Source organism: Manis javanica, chromosome 2 (assembly GCF_040802235.1).
Source record: "Manis javanica isolate MJ-LG chromosome 2, MJ_LKY, whole genome shotgun sequence".
NCBI lineage: Eukaryota > Metazoa > Chordata > Mammalia > Pholidota > Manidae > Manis > Manis javanica.
Genome location: NC_133157.1, coordinates 7,115,429 through 7,122,801, shown reverse-complemented (window position 1 = coordinate 7,122,801; position 7,373 = coordinate 7,115,429).

Sequence of the window (7,373 nt, the reverse complement as noted above, 5' to 3'; positions counted from 1 at the left end):
ACCAAGAGGTGAGGGTGGGCATGTGGATGTTTGATGGGGATGAGCTGCCACCTCAGCCACAGGTACCTAGCCCCAAAGGGTGCTCCAGACAACCAGCGTCATACACCCTCTGTACTCACCGTGGAAGCCAGCATGCATTCCCATCTCTTGGCTTTTCTCGCCATTTCCTGTATGTCCACATCATGATGTCGATGGGTTTTCACAGCCACCTAATGAGATAGGTCCAGTTATCATCCCCATTTTGCAGCAGAGGGAACAGAAGCTCAGAGAGTAGAAGCAACTTGTCAAAAGTCACACAGTGGCAGAGCCAAGAGCCCGGGTCTCTGGCACCTAACCCCAGGCTTCTAACCTGGGCCCCACCCGACGAGGCCTTGCACTGGGCTCTTCCCAGACGGGTGCTCTCTGCAGACAAGACTGTCGGGTTCATTTCAAACGATGCCTCTCCCACCTGGACCCCACACACTCAGTATTTACCTGATTGAATGTGGCCCCAATCCCGTTCCTTAGGTCTCAGGGGAGAGCTAGCCACCCAGCTGGAGAAGGATCCAGGACTGGGTTGACTTCTGAGATTCTCACGCTTCTTAGATCCTACACGGCTATTACCTCCCCCGCGCCCCGCGCCTCTCAACTTTCCAGGCCACATCAGTTTACAGAGGAGGAGGAGAAAGGTAAGCGCCACACTCGGAGTGGGTGGGACCTGGAGAAGTGACCCGCTTCCTGGGTGTTTCCCCCATTGCACCCCATTTTCTGCACATGGACAGTTGGCTTGTCTTGCCTCTGTCCACGCAGTGTCTCAGTGCAAGGAGCTGAGGAGCCACAGTCCCCAGGTCTCTGCTCACTGGCCCGCAATAAGTCAGGGAACTATGGAGCAATGAGAATACAGTCATAAAAGGCTGTGATGGGGTCAAGGGACACATCTGAGAGGAACGCAACCAATTTGGGACATTGGGGAAACTTCCCAGGGGAAGAGAGGTTGATGCCTGCACAATAGAAGGGATCAGCCAGACAAGATTGTGGGAAAATATCTTGCCAATGGGTTTCAGCCCCGGGCAAGTTCTCTATGGATTCAGTGTGACCAAAGAAAACGACAGCAAAACGTTCTTGGGGTGAAAGGGTTATACCCAACTTTATTTCCAGGTGGCAGGTCAGTCACTAAAATCCCGTTCACTCAGAGTGAGTCTGCATGCAGCAAGCCGATCTCAGCCTCTGGGCCCCTCTGTCTGCACAGCCATTCTCTGGGCCTCTGTCCTTGGTGCTGCCACCACCTCAACCTCTGCTCTGCTCTCCTACAGCTTTGCAGCCCTGCCACCCTGTCATGCACAGAGCACTGGGTGGAGCTCTTTATATAGAGTCAACAGCCATGTATTGTCCACAGGTGTGCAGTGAGCTAGTCAACCAGGGCCAGGTGAGAATCCTGGCCACAGGAACTCTCATTTTATCTACAGAGAGTATTCCAGAAAGGGAAATGGCATTTGCAAAGGCCCAGGGGCAGAGAACTTAGAGGCCCAGGGCAGGCACTGAGGGACTCAGTCTGGTTGGAGAGTGACTAGGAACAGTGATTTACTGACTGTGTTCATTCAGATTCTTGGTGTGAGATGAGAGCCTCTTCCAAACACAGTCGTATCCCAGCTCTGTATTTTGGGTTTATTTTATTGGTGGGGAGAAGATGGGTGCCATTTTCATCTTCTGCAACTCAGGTGTTTTATGATTTAACTTATGATTTAAAAAATCCAATAAATACATTAAAAGCAGGCACACAGAAGAATAATAGAATGCAGCAAAATAATAATGATGCACGTTTAAGATGGTAGGGTTATGGGTGGATTTTTTAATTTTTTCCCATTTCTCTACCTAGTGTGCAATATTATTATACTGTCACCAGTACAGCAGCTATAGGACCCACATCTCCATGCCTCTACTAGTCCTCAGTCTAGCTAGTTACTCCTGGCCTTCCTGTAGTGGCCCCTTTCTTCTCTTTTCTTTATTTCTCCCATCCCCTTTTTGGTATCTAATTTTACATTTTGTAGCAGGATATTTTTGTGCTTTTCCCCTTAACTCTGTACTAGTCATTTTGCTTAATTCTAACCTTAATTCTCAACCCTAATTCCAATTATTGGAAATCACTTGCTCCCTAAAGCCCTTGCGTCTTACACATTACAGATAACCCAGAGTCCAAAGGCCTCTTGTGGCTACCATGTACCTGTTTTCTGGCTGCCTCAATGAGTTGCAACCCTTCTGGAAAGCAGCAAATGGAACAAGGGAAGATTCCCATGTTCTCCGGTTGAGAATGAATGCACTGTGCAGTGCTCCAAAGATGTTTGCCCTTTGGGCCAATCTTACGGCGTCTAAGGAGGATGCTTGGAAGGAAAATTATCTGGGCCCACTTCCCTCCTGTGCAAGGGCTCTCCTCCTGGGTGTCATGGCAGGCACAGACCTTAAGGGGGCGGTGTCTGCTCAGAAATGCACCCGATGTCCTAGGAAGCAACCTCTGGGAGGGCCTTGCTAGGAAGTTCCTGGCCTGCTGAGCCACTGGCCACAGACCATATCCTCAGAGCGCCCCTCATAGAAGAGGGGGTTCTCTCTGGCAGCGCCCTTCCCAGGAGTCTGAAGTGACACCCTGCTCCCGGACTGGTTGTGAGGCATGACTAGTGATGCGCCATTTCGCAGGGCGTGCCCCTGTGGGCTGAAAAGCAGGCCACCAAGGGTAACTCTGACATGGAAGTGCATAAACATAGTTTGTTTGATCATATCCATTGTAAACCTAACTCAAAAATATTTATCATCCAGCACCTACAGGAGTTCAAAACAGTAATGCAATACACCCCACGTTCTCATCATCCCTGGGGACAGGAAAGGGTCATTTCTGGGCAGCCTTGTCCTCATGAAGGCAGTGTCACCAAACAGCATCCCACTTCAGCTTTGCTCAGAGGAAGGGGACATTTCAGGGAGGGAGGGAGGGAAGGAAAGCCAGGCCAGGGGCCCAGGGGCCCTCTGTGGTGGGGGAAGGATACCAAGGCTCCACCCTCCACGGTGATGCCCCAGAAGCACTGCAATGACAGATGCGGCTAGTGTCAGGTGGGCAGGTGACAATCAGACACCCAAACTGGTCAAAGACCAAAGTTCCCCCAGAGAAGGGGCTGACGGTAGTAGTGACCAGCATTTAGGAAACTGGTCGGTCAGGCAGTGTGATGGGCTCTTCTCGTGCAGTACCTCCTTGGCACCTCCCAACCAAGGAGTGTGGTCAGGTGGCATCTCTCCATTTCCCAACTGAAGCTCGGAAGGGAGGAGTGACATGATCTAGGTCACAGATCCAATACGTGGTTGAGCTGCCGACTCCAGAGCAGGGCCAGTGGTGTGTTGTCCTGCCTGCCCAGCGGAGGGCCGGCCTCTCTTGAGTATCTCATGCAAGCTTGTGCGTTAATAAAAGGAGGAGTTAGAACTTGAACCCAGACCTCTCAGAACCCTCAAGCCCAAGGTGTTAACCACAGCCTCGGCTGTGCTGCTTCTAAGTTGTGTCTGCCCAAGAGCCTGACCTACCAGCCAGGCTGGAAACGAACAGCCTGGGCCCTGGCCCCTCTCTGCTGATTCCTGTGAGCAGGAAGCTTTGCTCCCTTCCCACTCAGCCTCTCCTTTTCAACATCAGGAACTCTGAATGGGAGCAGATCCTCTCCTGACCTTCAGCTCCCTCAGCCTCTCGTGTTCATCCCAGGATCCCAAGGGCTCTCGGCTGGAATAGCAATCGTAGCAGCTAACACTCGGAGCACACACTCTGTGCCAGGCCCAGAGCCTAATGCTCAGCTCAGTATGACGATTACGCATATTTGCGTGTATTCCTAATCGCAGCCCTAAGAGGTCCATAGTTATCCCCATTTTCCAGATGAGGTAAATGAAGTTCAGAGAGGTTATGTCACTTTCCCAAGGAACCCAGCTAAGTAGCAGACTCAAAGGCTGAAGTTTCCAAAGACATGCTCTTTAAAGACTAGGTAATAGTTTTCAAACCTCTGAGCATCACAATTACCTGAGAGGGCTTTTAAAAATAAAGATGTGGGCCCCTAACCCTTCCCTAGGGATTCTGATTTTTTAGGCCTGGGGCAGCCTGTATTTTTTTAACGAGCTCCCCTCTGGTGCGCATTCCTTGACAGTTGGTGAAATTGCTTCTAACCACCAGTAATTAAGTCCAGTGAAATCCTGCCTCCAAACCAGCCACCTTCAAAGCCGTCTGCAGAGCCCCCAGATCCTAAGAGCCAGCTCTGGATCAAACCCAGGGGGGATTAGATCTGGCTTCTCCCCACAGCCCTAAACAGGCCCTGGCATTTGTCAGCATCATTCCTTGGCTGGAGGCGACCTGCTGCTCCACCCTCCACCTTGGCACCAGCAGACCTGCCTGGCTGGTTTGCCAGGGAGGAACTCTGCCTGTTTTGCCATCTTAGGGCACTGTTTGCCTCTGATTTATTGGGGCTTAGGAAGTACCTGTACAGGTTGGGGACGAGGACCACGTGGAAAAGAATGCAGGACAGGGAGTCACTTTGACCAGTGACTGCTTTGCGGACCACAGGGGCTGGAAGACCCCGGGTCAGCCCCACCACTCTACCACCACAGTGCGGCCGCCCACCTGATGCTTGTCTCTCTGAGTCAGCCTCTCCCACCCAGCAGTACCGTGACCCCAGGCTCACCCAGACAGGTACTCCTGCGGTGTGACTCATGTCAGTCCCTCCTGCTATCCAGCCCATCTCTGGAGTCCCACGCTTCCTGCTAAGGTGTTTGAAGGAGGGGTGAGTCAGGGACTGACGGGATCTTGCCGAGGAAATCAAAATGCTGATGGTTTTGTGTTTCCTTTTGAAGCTGTGACCAGATGGATAAAGTTCTGCAGGCTGTGCCATGTAAGGGATGCAGGAGACTGGGCTGTCCCTCTCCAGATCTCAGTTTCCCCATCTATAAAGTAGGGAAAATAAAACCTGCTGTGGTTACTTCACAGGTGATCATAGAAAGGCTGGGTTTTGTTTTTGCTTTTCAAGTCATGTTTATTGATGTATACTTGACATTGAGTGAAAAGTCATGTTTATTGATGTATACTTGACATTGAGTGAAAAACTCACCCGGCAATTTAATAAATGCAATTGCCACCATAACCAAGGTGCAGAACAGTTCCTCCCTCATGCCTTTTTGCAGCCAACCTCTCCCCGATCCCTAGGAATCCGTTGATCTGTTTTCTGTCAGAAGGGTCAAGTTTAATCATTAAAATGACCTATTATGGAAAAATGTGTAAGCATATAAAACCAAGTTTTCTTTAAAGGATATTTTGGAACAGATAATCATTAGGACAGTCAAAAGAATGGGTTTAAAAATAATCTTTGTAAATTAAAGTGCAGTTGACAAAGTAGTTTTAGGATAGTTGTAGAGTAGCTAGTCTAGATACTATATAGTTAATAGTTACTAGCTAGTTAATAGTCTAGTTAATAGCTAGTCTAATTGTCAAGCTTCAGGCTGGGGCTGGTTGATGGAAAAACTACGTTAAATAATGCAATTGAATCCACAGAAATTCTCTATGGGGCAGACTTATGTTCTTAAGAGATATTTGTCACCTTCTTAAAATTCACCCCTGCTACCACCATGAAAGGGACAAAGAAAATAAAAACCTCCATTCTGTATGAATCAACCATCACATGTTCAAATATAGCTTATCTACATGAAAACTTCTTTATAGCACATTTCTGTCTACCAAGCACCAGCCCTTAGGTTCAGGCAGCATATTGAACTGGACTGGGCCGAGCGGCATGGGAGCCTAAAGGGAAAGGCTGATTCGGTGACTGTAAAGATGTAGGCAAATGTCCACTGGTTGTTACGATGCTACACTGTGTGTTCTAAGCATATTCCTGGCCCCCAGGAAGGCAAGGTCCTTAGAGCTTAAAGTGGGACCTTAATGAGCTAACGCTCTGTGCACTAGGGCCTGGGGAGGGGTGGGGAGAGGAGAGCTGGGAAGACACGGAAGACAGGGAAAGGAAGAAGGGCTGGGCATGCAGGAGAGAAAACTCTTACCTCCAAAGCTGCAATTATCTGGGCACTGACATACATTCATTCATTCATTCAATGAGTATTTTTCCAAGCACTGATCTAACTTCTGGAGATACAATAGTGAGGAATCAGGCAAACATCCCTGCCCTGTGGAGCTCACATGCTCAAGTAGGGGAGACAGACAATAAAGCAAATAACTTGGGTGATATGTGCTAGGGAGCAAAATAAATCATGGAAAAGGGATGAGATGTGAAGCCTATAAAATTTTTCCCCCAATTCCACTCCAGCCCAATACATTTGAATGAATTCAAATTTATGTCCTGGCCCAGGAAAAGGCCCATTCTGGGGAAGTTGTAAACGAGGCAGGAAAGGGTCAGGGGAGTGGAAGCCACAGGAAGCGAGGGAGGGAAGGAGCCCTGACACCTGGGTGGGGACCGGCAGGGATGTTTGGAGGGTCGGTGCAGAAGCCAGCGTGGCCTGAGCAGGGTGATCCGGGAACAGAGCATAGAGAGGAAATGGGGTGGGGACAACTGTGATTGCCTTTTACAGCTCTCTAAGGGCTTCCGGCTTCCATTCTAGGTGAGACGGGAAGGGCTTTCAGCGGAAAAGTAACAAGATTGACTTGCATTTTTACAAAATCCCTGTCCACTGGGTGGGGTGGGGGTGGGGCTCAAGGGCGAATGCAGGTGAATGGTGAGGTGTCAGATTCTGGAACAACTGTATTTTGAAGGTAGAGGCGGCAGGCTGTGCTGATGCAATAAATATAGGCTGTAAGGAAAAGGGGGGCTGCTAGGATTGGGCCTGAGGAACTCGAAGGGTGGAGTTGTGATTTAGTGGAACGAGGCCGGGTCTGTGGATTTAGTCTGTGGAAGAGCCGGGTGATTCAGGCCAGATAAGGAGTTAGGTCTGGGTTCTGTTAGGTTTGAGCATAGCAGTAGCCGTGCTAAGTGACAGATATTTGGGAATGGCGTTCATGAGAAAGGTCAGGAGGCAGAGACAAATGCAGACCCGACAGTGAAGCAACCCCGGTACCGACGTCACCAAGGAATGGGTGAAGCCAGGAGAGGAGCCAGACCTGGCTGTGGACACCAGCAGGGACAGCTGGGGCAGGAGGGGCGCCCGGCACCAGCGAGCGACTCGGAGACCCAGCGGTAGGAGGCGGCAGTGACCGACTGAGTCAGATGCCGCGAGAGTAGCCACGGATTTAACGAGGAGGCCTTTGTTGACCTTGGCCAGAGCAGTTTCTGGAGAGCAATGGGAAGTCCCATTAGCGTGGTTCCAGGGAGCATGGGAACCGAAGTACTGGGGACGGCGGCTAGAGATCATCTTTCCAGGAGTTTTGCTCTTAAAGAAGCAGAGAA